The 16422-nt window shown below is 40.8% G+C and overlaps 1 non-coding gene across 1 annotated transcript; it reads left to right on the forward strand.

Moving 5' to 3' along the window:
- The first annotated feature begins 14562 nt into the window (after window positions 1-14562).
- Window positions 14563-14668, forward strand: LOC149309822 (U6 spliceosomal RNA). Its single transcript, XR_016282012.1, has one exon. It is a non-coding gene; the product is annotated as a U6 spliceosomal RNA (small nuclear RNA).
- The last annotated feature ends 1754 nt before the right edge of the window (window positions 14669-16422 follow it).

Consider the following 16422-nt stretch of genomic DNA (forward strand, 5'->3'; position numbering starts at 1 on the left):
AGGAAAAGAGATTCCACCTGAACATTAGGATATTTTTAGATTGTACGCCATAGGCAGGCTTTTATATTCTTGATTTTACTTGGTTTTGTACAGCGCCGTGTAGATTTACGGCGCTTTAATAATAATAATAATAATAATAATAATAATAATAATAATAGGAGGAGGAACTTCCTGACAGTAAGGGCTGTTCGACCGTGGAACACACTACCTCGGAGTGTAGTGGAGTCTCTTTCCTTGGAGGTCTTTAAACAGAGGCTGATGGCCATCTATCAGGGATGCTTTGATTTAGATTTCCTGCATGGCAGGGGGTTGGACTGGATGGCCCTTGCGGTCTCTTCCAACTCTTTGATTCTATGATTCTACAGTTCTACGATTCTATGATTAAACAATTTTATAAGGTAAAAGAGTTATGAATTAAAATGTAACTTGTTAAAGATGCAAATCTTAAAATTTAATTCTCACAGCATTTAAATCCCAGCCCTAGTGAGTTTGAAAAGGACTGACAGCACAAGAATGTCTTTATCTGCTACCGAAAGGAGAGCAAGGATGGGGCCATTCTGGCCTCTCTAGCGAGGGATTTCCAGAGTTTGGAAGCAGCCTCTGAGAAGGCCCTCTCTCTTGTTCCCACCAAATAAGCTTGAGAGGATAGTGGGAGAGAGAGAGAGAGAAGGATCTCTGTGGATGATCTCAATACTTGTAAAGGGAGATACAGTCCTTCAAATAACCTGGACCCATTCCTATAGGATAGGAATGGTTTATTTTGGGGACCTTGAATATCCCAATTCACATTCAGACTGAAACCCAGAGCAGAGTCAATGCTTTGGTCCTCCATTTTTGGGGGTGGAGGATTTCAGATCCCAGAAGACCTTGTCAACTTGGCCAACAATCGGGAATAATGGGAGCTAAAGTCCAAAACATCTGGAGGACCAAAGGTTGGGATACATTGCTCCATTGACATCTAAGGGACTATCTGACATGACACATATACTCAATGCCCTTCAACAGGTCATGCCTGTTAATGTAGAGTCCTGTAGTACTTTTCCATAGGGACTTTGTGAGGAGCTCCACAGCCCCCGAAATGTTACATAAAAATGAAGCAATTAAGTAAAAGAAATGTCTTACTTAATTGTTTTATGTTAGGTAAGAGCAGTGTTTTTGTGCTTTGCCAGTGCTGTGAAGCTGGAAAACTGGCAGAACAAAGACTTTTTAAAGAATGGTTGCCCTATTGAGGTGTGTTAGGAGCTGCTCTGTCTTGTAGCCACAAATGTGAATGGTGGCATAGCAGGAGCAGAGATTGGTGCCCCAGTAGTCACTTAGCTATGTGCTTCCATTAATCCAATTCCATCAAACACGCTGTTGTTCACTGACAGCTCAGTTAGCTTCTGGAAAATGAAGCAGTCACCACCACCAGAGCCTTTCTTTGTACTCTAAGGATTTATGCACCACTTCTTGAAAAAATTAAGCTAAAGTGAGGGTATAGTTTGTGGTTTTCTCATCAAACATCTGATAGATCAGTAGTTTTATATCTGAACTTTATATCTGATCAAAGTTATCACCAAGATCACAAGGAAAATTACACCTGTAAGAATTATATAGACCCATAAGAATTACATAGAATTGCCCTAGCACTACAGCACTGCATCTGGAAAAGTAACAGCAATGGACTGCCTTTCACACATAATTTAAAAGTCCCACTTCATTTTGTTATGAAGAACTTGCTTGGGGATTCTGGAGTTTGTTGTCTAAAAAAGTAAACTCTGCTTACTTTTTAACAGTAAACTGGTAGGAAGTTGCCTGTGTCTGAACAGCCTTTCTCAAAAAACAAATTTCTATATGTGTACATATGTGACTGGTTATAAGGAACTGCAAGTTACACTGGAGTCCATTCATTTGGGACAAAGGAGGATTAAGCTGATGACAGAAGGGAAATCTCTGCAGTCATTGAGTTGGCCTATAGGAAAAAAATGACAGAAATGCAACTCTACAACAATAAATATTTAGTGCTAAATATGTCTGTGAAAAAAGATATAGATAAGAGTGCTCCAGACAGACAGCGGACTCCTCCCAATTGGGCATTCTGTACACAGGCAATAGCCAGACTGATACAGAGACCGAGCTGAGCAAAAAGAGCAACAGTTACTTCCCTTTGTTAAATATAAACAATGTCTCTTGGCCAGTGAGGTGGACCTTCACCATTATTGTGTTCTTCAGTATTTTTTCTGCCCCTTGGCAAGATGGAGTCGGGCATCAGGAATATCCCAGGCTCAGAGGTTTCAGGGCCAAACCCTGATAACATAGGAGTGCTCCTCAGGGGGGTGTTATTCATCATGATGGTGTCATTAAACACATAGGTAGTTACTTGGAACATGTAATAAAATACAAAGTCTGACAAATGAAAAAAAATCTGATTGAAATCTCCCCCCCCCCCCCCCAAGCTTTGTTTGGAACAGGAAAAAAATTCCAGCTCCATTTTTAACACGTTTGCAAGCAACAGAGAAATTGTAGTCCAGTCAAAGAAACCTTTCCAGGTAAAAGCATTTTCCAAGCTCTGCTTTTAATGAGTTGTTTCCATTAATCACTGCCTCTCATTGGCCATGTGGAATCCTTCACTACACAAATAATCATAACTGTACGGAAGGTAACAATAGATCCAAAAGAGTTAAGACATGAAAAGCCACAAAGCAGCAATTGTGTTGTATCATCTTCAGAGATTCCCAATGCAGTGAATACAGCTGACCATTCCCACTGAGCCCTGGAGTCAGCTGCAGTCTGAATGACTTTGAGAGGGAAAGGCAATGGACTCACTGGAGGAACTACAGCAGCTACTTCAAAGCAGTAAGGGCCACTATATGTGTGTGTGTGTGTGCGTGTGCGTATGTATTGTAATTATCAAGAAGTTTGGCTAATTTTGACTTTTTTGACAAGAACTCTTGCCTTGCTTTTCTTCCCTTTGCTGCAAGAGATGGCCCAGGCCCTAAAATTCAGGCACAGGCTATGACATCTAGGAACCCTAATAGGGTGGGAACTGTCCAGCCCTCCAGATGTGGCTGAACAGCAGCCCTAGCCAGAGTAGCAAGTGGTGAGGAATGCTGGGAGTTGCAATCCAATGACATCTAGGAGGCCACACCATTCCCACCCCAGATCTAGAGAGATTAATCACTAGTACAAAAACAGTTTCATTTGGAGCCTTCTCGGTGGGGTTAGTGTAAGAGATGGTTACTCCCAAATCATGCAAATGACCTTGGCCTATGGAAACTTTCTGCTGCCTCCTTCTCTGCCAGATGTTTTTTGCCTCCTACTTTGGAATATCTTTTGCTGACACAGTGCTGAAATCATGTGTTAGCATAGCCTTTGGTGCTTGAAAACAGAGGAGGCTGCTCTGGATGTTTTAGCAGACTGTGTTTCTTAAACCATTTTAAGGCATTTTAAAAGTCTGTTCATTAGTGCACTTAGTGTTCTAAATGTTTTTTTTTTGATATCTCCTTGGTGGTCCTGGTGAGAACAGAGACAATGATGAATGATTAAGGTTGATAGATAAATGGATAGACAGACAGTTCAGTTGAAGCTGAAAACTCTGAAGTCTTTCTGTGATTAGGCTAACCTGAAATCACTCTCTTTAAGACCCTCAGAATTTTAGCTAGAAAATATTTTCAGTTTGCTTTCAGTTTCCTCTTCTAAAGTCCTGGTTTTGGCCCAGAGGATCTTCATTAGTTTACCCTTCTCTAAGATCTCTGCCAAGATCTCCTTTCCTTTGCCTTGCTTTAGCTAGAATTTCAACACTGCTGCTTCTCTTCAAGAAAATCTAGTTTGACTAAAAACAGGTGATTTCTCTCATCCTTGAATCTAATGTTTCAGGGAGTACTTTCTCAGAACGGTGGCTCAAAGGGAAAAAAAGCTTTTTTGCCCACACTTTTGAACTCTTTTCATGCATCCTCCCTTTTCTTATTAAAGTCTGAACCCCAGTGTGCATAGCCCTAAATCCTACTACCTCCTGGTGTCTGAGTACAGCCCTCTGGAGCAGGAGTCTTCACTTTTCGATTTTCATATGTTTAGACTTCATTTTCCAGTGGTTCCAGCCAATATGGCCAGTACAAAAGGATTCTGGGAGCTGAAATCCTAAACATCTGGAGACCCAAAGGCTGAGAATCACTGCGTCTATAGCATCTGCAGGCCTTGCAAGTTGGGTCTTACAACTCTTACAGCCTTGTAAGTCTGCTTCTTTGAATTAATTGTTTTAACAATTGTTGTATCTCATTCTAGGCCACAGCACAAAACTAGAACCATGGTGGAAATGGTAAGAAAGCAGATTTCTGCAAATTACTACTAGTGGTGGCTGGTGATCACCTTGACTCACAGACATATCTCCCCTTTCTTTCATCACTGAATTCAAAGCTGACTTTGTTTGTTTATTTGTATAGTGCCATCAATGTTCTTTCTCAGGCATTTTCTCATCCAGGCACTGATCAGACCAATACTGACTTAATTTTAGCATAGTAGGTGCATGCTTGATGATATTGTTATAGAACCTCATCATTCAGCTTTGGTTGGTGAAACAAACATGGACAATTTTACTGCCTTTCAGGCAATGTATACAGTACACAGACCCATGAGAAAAATATGGTAAAAGAAACTGGCTGTTCCTCTCTGGTCATTGAAGTTCATCTTTGTGGACAGGATATGATTTGTACCTTTCCTTGGGTCAATACAGTTTACTTCATTCCATAAAAGGGGACTAGATTTAGACAACCTTTTACCCACAGAGAGGGTGGAGAGAGCTCTCCAAAGACATGAAAAAGATTGTTCACCTGGCATGTCTACCAATTATTACCAGTCATGTTTGTCCATGGCTCCTGAGCACTTTTCTCTTTTCAGTTTTATTGCCATAATCACAACTCTGAATTTGAACTCAGCTGGCAGCACAGTCCTAAATATGTTTACTTGGCTGTGAATTCCCCTGAATTCAATTTGACTTAATCTCTAACCTACTTAGGTTTCTAGTATGAGGCACAGTGGCATAAAAGCAGTTATGCCATTGGGTGTGTGTGTGTGTGTAATAACCCCATTCAATACTTATTTTTTCTAAGTATGCAAAGCACTTGGCCCTCCAGATGTTTTTGTCTACAATTCCCATAGTCTCTTACCATTGTCCATGTTGCATGGGATTTATGGGAGTTGTAGGCAAGTTATTAGGAAGGTCAAGCTTTGGAGTAGAGGAAACTGCTATCCCTATATTGATGAGGTAGGTTTGGAAGGTTTTTAGCTGCATTTTAGGCAAACCACCAGCTATCCCCCCAACTTCAAAAAAGTGGCACTTTGGGTGCCCTTGCCAGTTAGAACTAGTTGTACTGGGTTGGACAGACTAGTGATCTGGTTCAGAATATGGCAATTTCTTATGTCTGTAGCTCCCTTCATTTTTGGACAGTTCTTGGGTCCGCATCATGGGGACCATCATGATGCAAGTGTCTGTACTGCAGTTTAAAGTTGCATTATGCATGGGATATGGCAACAAAAGAGGCCACCTGTCATTGCACATGAAAAAGGGCAAGTGGTGAAACATCAAATTTACCTGAAATCAGTTTTGTTTCCCCCTGAAATGACTGGCAGGTGGGAAATGATTTATCAGAAGGACTCTTTCTGCACACCATGATTATATAGCTCAAGGAGTTCCTTCTCAATGACCTTCTGCATCTTCAGCTTGCAAAACAAGAGAGAAACCAGTTCCACAAGATTTAATGACTTCATCATGATGACTATTGCCCTCATTCATATATATGTTTCTATGTGACAAATTTTCCCAGTGATGTTTGAAAACTGTACAGTTTTGCCATGGTCATATAGTTATGGAAAGCAGGATTTGAAGAGATAGTGATGGCAAAATAAAGCAGAGACATTATTTCCATATTCCAGGTTTTCTGAATGATAATATGAGCTTGTCCCTATCTTGAAATCTCCTGTGAAGGCCCTTTTCTCTGTCCCATGACACTCACAGAAGTGTCTGATGGAAACGCAGGAGAGAGTATTCTCAGTGGCTGCTTCTAGGACTGGCTACAGAAGCACACAGGTCCCTTGTTCCATCAACTCCACTGGCTGCTGGTCCATTTCCAGGCACAATTCAAAGTGCTGGCATTCACCTATACAGCCCTATATGGCTCAGGCCCAGGTTATTTGAAGGACCATATTCTTCTACATGAACCTGCTTATGTTTGGAGATCTTCTGGGGAGGCCCTTCTCACTTCCCAACACTCTTACAGGTACATTTGGTGGGAACATAAGAAAGGCCCTTTTTGGTGGCTGCTCTCATGCTGTGGAACTCCCTTCCTAGAGATTAAGGCTGCTGCCTCACTGCAGAATGAATGCAGTTTGACACTGCTTTATTTGCCAAGGCTCCATCCTATGGAATCCTGGGATTTGTAGTTCATTGGAGTACCAGAGCTCTCCAACAGAGAAGTCTAAATAGACCACAAAACTGCAAACCCCAGAATTCGATAGCATTGAGCCATGGCAGTTAAAGCACTGTCAAACTGTATTCATTCCGCTATGAAGATGCAGCCCTAGACAAATTATGCTTTCACGTGCATGTGAAGGCCTTTTTGTTTTAGCAGGTCTTTAATGGCTGACTGCTCAGGGGAAGGGGCCTTTGATGTACTATATTGTTCACATTTATTGTTCTTTTAAATGGTTATGCTTTTAATAACTTTTAATTTTATTGATAATTTAATTATATATTTAACTTTTGTATGATGCTAAATTATTAGTTTCATCTGTTTTAACTTTTGTAAGGCACCTTGAGTCCTGGACTGAGAAAAGGCAGAATATTATTGTGAGGAAGCCTTGATTTCACATTTGAAAGTTATGAGCCCTATGCTGAAGTTGCTATTTCTGAACAAATCTAATTTGAACACTGACTATGCATGTAATTTAATTTGCAGAGACAAAATCCACCAGTGGAAATTTATTGCATGTGCATGAACCATTGGGTTTCCTCGACATTTTCTCCATTACAGGAGCAGTGGCAGATACCTTACCATGTATATGCTTGTAATATTTAAGATGAAATCACCAAAAGGGATTGGGAGTAGCTATGGGTAGTGGAAACATAACATTTCACAAGGGATAAAAGAATTTGGTGATGGTCCTGTATTCAAAAGAAGTGGAATCTCTAGTCTACAGGCCTAACCTGACCCACAAAAAATTCTGATCCACAAGCTGCCTGTTTTCCTTGGCACTCTGATTCACTTTTTAAAATTATTTATTTATTAGTTTTGATTCTGGAGTTGTCTGCACTAGCAAAATAAAGCGGCTTCAAAGTGACTTGAAGCCAAGGTGTACAGATTTTATCCTATAGGAGAGTGGGGGCAGGAATGGTGATATCGGTACCTATGTCAATATCAATGTTTGGAACAGTAGAAATAACAACAACAATAATAGTAGTAGCAGGGGGAGGCAGGTTGAAGAGGCTGATCTGGGAAGGCCTACCAGAAGAGATCTGTCTTGATTGCCTTTTTAAAGGCTTCCAAGGTGGTAAGATGACAGATCTCGTCCAGCAAATCATTCCAGAGCTAATTCATAGAATCATAGAGCTGGAATAGACCACAAGGGCCATCCAGTCCAACCCCCTGCTATGCAGGAACACAGAATCAAAGAACGCCTAAAAGCCTCTGTGCACTTAAGCACTCCCTAAGTAGTTTACAATGTACAGTCATCCCTTCCAATTCCTGGGGCATGTATTCCAGACCTGCCACAAATCAGGAAAATTGCCTATATTGGAGCCCCATTGATTACAATGGGGACATGCATGCCATTTTGTTCCTCCCGATTTGCCAGCTGCAGTACTGAGGGACACAAACAGCAAGACCGTAAATTGGGAGGGATGACTATATAAACTAATTGCCTCCAACAAGCTGGGTACTCATTTTAGTGACCTCAGAAGGATGCCGGGCTGAGTCGACCCTGAGCCCCTGACTGGTATTGAACTCACAACCTTGTGGTTTGTGAGTGAGTGGTTGCAATACAGGCATTTAACCACTGTGCCACCAGGGCTCACTTGATGATGTGGTGTTGCAGTTCACCAAAATCTCAGCTTTGTTTCACCCTCATTGTTGCTAAAAGTTTCTAGTTATAGGTAACTGTACTATTTGTAACTTGCCTCTTCAAACTTCTGGAAAAGAAGAAGAGTTGTGGTGGGTGAAACAGGAAGGATGTCTATTAATTGCAATATTCAGTGGTTGTACTGATCCCATAATCTCCCCTGAACACCTCCCCTCCAATGTAACTTCCTCTGACCTAATATCTCCAGTTTTGCTGAACTACAGTCCACATCATCCCGATCCAGTATGAGCAATACTGCCAATGTATCAACCATAATTTCATAACTTAAACTGTATTTAATTATAAGCGTGAATTTAAGTAAAAAAATAAAAGGAGAGCCCAGCTGGATCAGATGGAGGCTTATCTAGGCCAGCATCCTGTTTTTCACCAGAGATTGGGAAAGTTATTTTTTTTTTACTACAAGTCCTGTTGTGTCTGGTGGATTTTAGGAGCTGTAGTCTAAAACAGTAACTTTTCCACTCTCTTTCTTACAACAACCATGGAAAATGTACAAGTAGATCATGAGGACACTAGTGTCATGCCTTGCTGAGATAGCAGTAATTCTGTCTCACATTACTTGCATCTTCCTCAGACAAAATGCTAGGGATTTTGAGTAGATTCGTGGAAATTACTGGAAGACCATTGTGACAAGGAGGTTTAGGCGACATATGTGAATTTTCTATTGTATCTATCTCTGAACATATTTTCCAAAATTCTTAGTCGGTTTCGGCAGCTGAGCACATTTATTTCTAATGTGGCCTTGGCACGAAGGGAGCAGACATCTGCCAGGGTACATCTCAAATGATAAGAGCAGAGGTGGTCACTCTATTATCTACTGTCTGGATGAGTAGATGAGTTGATAAAACACAGGTATAATTAATTAAATGTACCTGTCCAGCATAGGACTGAGGTAATTTAAGGGAGTGGGACATTACCACTTAGGCCCAGTACATACCTCAGAGAATGTCTGGAGCGGCAGCGGCCTTTTCCCCCCAAAGGGAAGCCACAGCTGCCAAACCATGTGGCTTCCCTCCGGCGGAAAAAGAACCCACAAAAAGCGGGTTCTTTTAAAGCCTCAGGGGCAGCGTAACAAGTGTGAACACTCATTATGTAAGTGCCACACAGCAACATGCGAATGCCGCACGACGCTTATGTAATGATGGCAGCGCCCATGTATAAAGGGTGCCACCATTATTACGCCACCACCACATACTAGGGTTGTGGGGCGTGCGGTTGCTCCACCCCCACGCAACCCTAGTATGTGGCCAGTCCAGTGCAAAACGCTATCAAAGCAATGTTCTGAGGTGTCTCTGCTGTTGTCTTCTAGGGCTCCTAACAGCAGAATGGAGAAAGTATGCCTGCTTGTTAGGATTTATAACTTACTTGTAAAATCTTTCTTGGCTTGCTGTGTCAATAAAGCTTTAAATCTTGACTACAGTTGTGGTTCCACATCCAAATGAAAGTCTTATCTTTGACAAAACAATGAGGGGAATTCTATGATGTAGGTTAATGCTAGTGAATTTGGGATTCCTAGAAACGTACAGCTGTCATCATAGACAGAAAGGGTTTATTAGCAGCAATATCAGATATATTTTTAAATCACAGGGTTCGGTTCCAGAAGAAATATTATCACACATCATTTGTTCCAGGAAGACTCTTGTGTCTTTTAACAGCTTCATGCAGGAGGAAGTGGTCATTTCACTCTCAGTGGAATGGCCAATCTGCCCCAGGGTTCACTTTAAAGTTGCTCCACAAGGCTCCCTAATTGTCTTGAGAACAGAGTTCAGCAATTTGGATAGCTCTTTTAAAGGCTAGTCTTAAAATGAAGGATTCACCATCGGACTAGCACTAGAACTATCAACCACGGGTAGGCAGGCAGAAATTCAACAGGCCAAGACCTACCCTGATGCCTACTGGAGGGGTTTTATTTGCTCTAGGCCCTCAGGGGAGGTCAGCACCAGGAACCATCGCAGGACTTTGTGGGAGATTGGAAAAAGATGACACTTTGGATCTCTCTCAAATATTATGAGACAATGACTTCCCATGAGATTTATTGTGTGAACTGGCAAGCCTATATAGGCCCCCACCATTGTCTGCTGGCCACTGTTGGCTGGGCCGTCCATGTGACCAGGTCACCCGGATTACATGCTTTTTGCTGGTCTACTCTTGTGACCTGGCTCATGGGGTGAGGTTGGATCTGGGCCCAGTCCACCAGATGATGGGGAGGGGAGTCTGCAGGGTGGAGTTGCCAAGCTGCACTGGCCCCTCCTGTGGCAATTATCCTCTCTACCTGAATGTACATATATTGACAGTGATTGATTTATGATGGTATTATGATTGATTTATGATGAGATTAAGATTGATTTATAACTGTATTTTGATTAATTTATTATGCCATTTTGATCGACCCTCCTTGTCCCAGTGTAAGCTCCCTCATTACTAATTCCCGTCCTGAAAAATGAACTCAAGAAATGAGGATGCCATAGCTACCAGGATTCACAACTACTTACCTAGCTATCTTGTGTTATATTGCATTAGCCTCTATTTCAACTTGCACCCTTTAACCCAATGAAAAATTTTCAATAGGTTTTATTTTATTCTTTATTTATCCAAGGAAATCAGTGTAGTGGATAAGAGGATTATTTTTTTTTTAAAAGAAAGAAAAATGTTTGGTTAAAACATCCACAATGAACCAATATTTCAGACGTGATTTGCCATGTGACCCTCCTGGTTTTAATCACACAGGATTTTCCCTGGCTCAAAGAAAAAATGGTCAAGATCACTATCTATCATCCTTATCATGTTTAAACCATCTTGCTCCTAGAATCATGAATACCGAAAGCAGCTTAAAGGGATATGTCAGGGAAGTTTCTATGTGTGTAAGAAAGATATCCATTACAAGTAGGTTAAAAGTTCTGAACTTACCAAACTTGTAGTTTGGTCTAGGTGGTTTGGATATTAGCAATTTATTTTTTTATATTGGCAATTCATAGCAAAATGTGGGAAAGTTACTTTTGGAATACAACTCCCATAATCCAGCTGTGGAATTCTGGGAGTTGTAGTCCAAAAGAGAAATTTAGGATAAAACCAGCAACCAAAGTGGGTCTGAGATAGATAAATGTTTAAACATTTTTACACACACAACATCTCAGGTTTTTACACTATTCAAACGCAAATATCCCCTCTTGGATGATATTCATATAGCCCAATAGCCATTTGGTGGTGAAAGTTGGGAAGGAAAAGCAAATGAACTAAGTTCTTGCTTTGGTGACCTGGCAAAGACAATTCAAAAGCAACTAGAGTTTATGTTTTTTCCAAAGCAGTAATAACAGGAGTTGTGTGACTGAGAACAGGAAGTGTCCAGTGTGAATTAGTCAATTTGTGAACCATTCATTCACACTTGGAAAAATAATTGATATTGAACTTGATATTGGACTGCATTTTTGTTCCTTTCCCTAACCAATTAAACTACTAAGGGCCACACCAGGGACTTAGCTAGGATTTTAGGAAAAGGGGGGGGGGGTCTAGACTAAGTGCCACCATTATAATGGGGCTTGAGTGTGGCGGTGCAGCAGCACACAGCATTCATTTTTCTAATGGATGGGGGGGTCCGGACCCCAAGAACCCCCCCCCCCGGCTACGTCCCTGGCCACACAGCTTTTTATGAACAACCAATACCACAGATACATTTTAAAAGCTTTTAAGTTTATAACATATTGCAACATGCTGCAGAACAATAATAATAAAAAAGGCTGTGCTAAGGTCATCCAAAGATATAAGTAATACTAATAAATTTACAAGCTGCCTGAAACCAAAGGCAATTTATACAAGAGGAGAGCATACAACATTTTGCAATACTAAATCATTCCAGACTTGTCCTTAATAATTATTTCATTTAATGCTGAGTATTTCTACCACTGAGGCAACTGAATTTTATTAGAAGGAATGAAAACACACACCTGCTTACTTTCAACACACATTTCCATTATTTCAAAGAATACAGAAGACACTTGTAATCATTAATGGAAGACACTTTCTTGTAGTAAAAATGTGTTAATTTTTAGGTAGCCTATAACATCTGGCTGATTTTTTCCCTCTATTCATATGAAAACAGAATACTAAATTTAGTCATTTAGCCATTGGATCCTACATTGAAGGAAGAGGATTTTATATTGCCTGAACTTGGGATTTTATTTCATCAGGTTCACCCACTCTAACCATGAAGAAAAGCTATCCAGTTTGGCTTCTGCTGACTTTGATTGTTGTAACACAGAGACAATTATGTATAAGAATGCCATTGACCTATACACACATGCACAAACACATGAACACACACACTTCCTAGTTGTATACCATCCATCTCCTCTAAAATTCCCAAATATTTGTTGTCATTGTGTGCCTTTTAGTTGTTTCTGACTTATGACAATCCTAAAATGAACTTATCGCAGGGTTTTCTTGGTGAAATTTGTTTAGAGGGAGTTTACCTTTGCCTTCCTCTGAGGCCGAGACAGTGTGACTTGCCCAAGGTCGCCCAGTGGTATCCCATGGCTGAGCAGAAATCCAAATTAGGTTCATAGACTCATAGAGCTGGAAATGATCACAAGGGCCTTCCAGTCCAACCCCTGCAATGCAGGAATTCCAGTCAAAGCACTCCTGACAGATGGCCGACATGGATTGATCTAACCATATGGAATGTGGTCTTCCTCTGTTCCTACTGCCTTCTCCCTTACCGAGCATTATTGTCTTTTCTAATGAATCATGTCTTGCCATGATACATCTGAAGTACTACAGCCTTGGTTTATGCATCTTGACTTCAGGTTTGCTTTGCTCTAGGATCCTAGGAGCCTGGACTACTAAAAATGCCCCTTGGCCAAAAGTCTGGTTTTGAAAATTAGTATTTTTTTTTTTAAAAAAATTAAGTACAGGTGGGCTGCCGTGAATTTAGTGCCTCCAAGATTTGGCAGGGAAAATCAGTTGTCCCTCCTTTTAGACCAGGGTTCAAATCCCTGCTTGGTCTTGGAAACCCACTGGGTAACCATAGACAAGTCACATTCCCTCAGCCTCAAAGGAAGGCAAGGGCAAACCCACCTCTGAACAAATTCTGCCAAGAAAACCCCATGATAGCTTCACCTTAGAGTCACCCTAAGTCAGACATGACTTGAAGGCACATAACAACAATTTTTAAAGGTGATGGGTGGCATACAGCTAGGAAGTGTGTGTGTTCATGAACTTGTGTATACATATAAGTCAATGACATTCTTCTACATAATTCTCTTTCTGTTAAAAAGGTAAAATAATTTGTACAGATTTACACAATACTTCCTGCTATGTCTAAATTAGTTTATGCTTCTTTAGGAAACAACAGATAAATAGACCCAACATTTATGAATGACCGCATGTTGTGTGTATGCCTGCAAAACAATTTGAGGGAGAGAAAATACATGGGAGAAGATAGTTGAAGAATAAGCATGGCTTCAGCTTAGCATGTACACCAGCAGATGAAATAAGCAATTCTATACAAATGGACACTGCTGATCTGCAGTGGCTCTACAGGCCACAGAGATATGGAAGGAAAGGAGAAGTGCCTGATGGCTGCTGTGTCATTGGAGTGGAAAATCCACTCAGAAATTTGTGCTGGCTTTTGAAGAAAGCATCCAAACTATTGGGCCTACCTAGGAATATGGTTTGGAACCTTGGATAGTTCCTTGAAAATGTAGGCCTGTTACAGACTGCCAAAATAAAGCTGCTTCGGGTCTCTGTGGAGGTATGCTGTTTAAATGATGCATGGGTCCTAAGAGTCCGGAGATTGCGCCAAAGCCACACTCCATTCCTAAGCACTGGAGTGCAGCTTTGGTGCAGCTTCTGGATTCTTAGGATGCATGCATCATTTAAACAGCATACCTCCAAAGAGACCCCAAGCAGCTTTATTTTGGCAGTCTGTAACAGGCCATAGAATAACACCTGGAATTGATCAACTGATCCACTGACAAGGAAGCTGCCACTGACTGAGGAATTCTGGCAATAGTTACAGCCAAACTGGGGACATTAGCAATTTTCACTTTCATGGCTAAGCTGCACTAAACAATTTAGCTGTCTAGCAAGAGGAATGAGAATGCAGTTAACATTCTAGGTAAATGCATGAAGGACATTTATAGGAATGTAAATTTATGAGAACAGGATAGGAATTATGAATGAGCAACCCAGTCTCTTCCAGAAAGTACAGGGTTCCTTAACTGCCAGTCGGTTTACTTACAATTAAAAACTCCAGCCTGCTCTTATGTGCCCCATTCTGTTGGTTTAGTTGGAACAGTTGCAGGGATCTGCCAAACTAAAGCCCCAATCTGTGATGCCACTTGTGAGGATGGCTTTCCTTTCCTTTTTTTTTAATTTTAATTTTTATTAAGAATAAAGTATAACAATCTATAAAGAATAAAGAATAAGGAAAAGAAAGAAGAATAGAAACCCTAAAACAACTCGCTTCGGCAGCACATATACTAAAATTGGAACGATACAGAGAAGATTAGCATGGCCCCTGCGCAAGGAGGATGGATTTCCTTTCCCAGCTGTTCTTGGGATTGTTACCCTAAAAATGGGGGGATGTTGGGGGTCTGCATCAGCAGTGTCAGCATCTCTTTGAAATTGTGGAGAAATTATAGTTCAAAAGGAGGAGGGTAACTTTGTGGGTGTCTTCACAACAATAGATTAGACACATAGCTAGTTAAAAGAAAATTTAAAACTAATACATATTTTTTAAAAATAATACATATTTTAAATTTCTCAATTTAAAAATAATATGGACAGCCTGTTGGAAGAGACTAGTTTTTATTGCTGTTTTGAATTCAAGCAGCATATCAAGCTGATTTATTTCCTCTGGTAGGCCATTTCACAATGTGGTGGCAACGGAAGAAAATGTATTTCAGTTAACAGTTGTCACCCAAGTTTGGGTTGACTAAAGTAAATGTAGAATCATAGAATCATAGAGTCGGAAGAGACCACAAGGGCCATCCAGTCCAACCCCCTGCCATGCAGGAAATAACAATCAAAGCATCCCCGCCAGGTGACCATCCAGCCTCTGTTAGAAGACCTCTAAGGAAGGAGACTCCACTACACTCAGAGGGAGTTTGTTCCACTGTTGAACAGCCCTTACTGTCAGGAAGTTCAGAGAGGATCACATGGGAGAAAGTGATCCCATAGGTAAATTGGAGCCATACCATGTAGGACTTTAGAGGTAACAACCAACCATTGTACCTTGACAGAATCATCTTAATATTATGTGATATGGTCATTCTAGATATGCCAATAACTAGTCTGGCTGCCATGTTTTGGACTAATTGACATTTCTGAACTTGGTACAAAATTAGTCCAATGTACAGTGCAGCCCTGATGTAGCCAGCATATACACTATGATCTTTAGATCCTTCAGCTCTAGGAATGGCCAAAGATGATAGTAAGTACCCCTGGTCATTGTATCAGTCTGGACTGGATTTGGAGTGGTCGATTCAAAAGTACCCCCAAGTGTGAACACAGTCTTTCAGGTATAGATATATCCAGCACTGGCTAACATACCTCCAAACTCAGATTAGGACCCTTAGCAGTAAGTATCTCTGTCTTGCTTGCATTCACATTCAGTCAGTCTTTGCCTTCTCAGACACTCATTCGGGACACATTATCCTTAGCTGATGCTATTATCGAAGGCACAGAGAAATATATTTGGGTGTCATCAGCACACTGGTAGCACCCCACCCCACAATAAGGCCATTTTTTCCCTTCCCTTTATTTTTTACCCAGATGCTCTCATTGTTTTTTCAAAGCTCTAAGTCATGGATCTCCTCACAGGTGTACACAACATATAATGCTACTGCCCCTCCTTTTCTGTTTGGTCACAAATGACCTACATGCTGGTAAACAAATTGGACAAGGTGTGTACAATTTTGTAATTCTACATATGTTGAGAGAGAGATAGAGATTAGTTTAACATTTGCAAATTTACGGAAAGCTTTTACTGAATTAAGATTAAATATGATGGATACAGCATACAGAGACGGAAGATATAGAGGTATTCCAGCAAAAGAACGTACTTGTGTATATGGTTGTCAAGAGGTAGAGGACCTTGTTCATTACATGTTATTTTGTCCTCTCTACCAAGAACCAAGAGAAAGGTTCATTACACCTATAATAGAAACCAGCCCCCATCAAAACCCACAGGATATGATTTTTTATCTTCTACTGGACCTGAATAAATATGTAACTTGGAAAGTAGCTTTGTTTGCCTTAGCAGCTAAAAAAAATCAGGAATAAGTATATAACAGGGATAGCCATAAACTGTAAAGGCGA

This window comes from Sceloporus occidentalis, unplaced genomic scaffold, assembly GCF_023333645.1.
Source record: "Sceloporus occidentalis isolate IW3139 unplaced genomic scaffold, rSceOcc1.0.p SCAF_7, whole genome shotgun sequence".
NCBI classification, from domain to species: domain Eukaryota; kingdom Metazoa; phylum Chordata; class Lepidosauria; order Squamata; family Phrynosomatidae; genus Sceloporus; species Sceloporus occidentalis.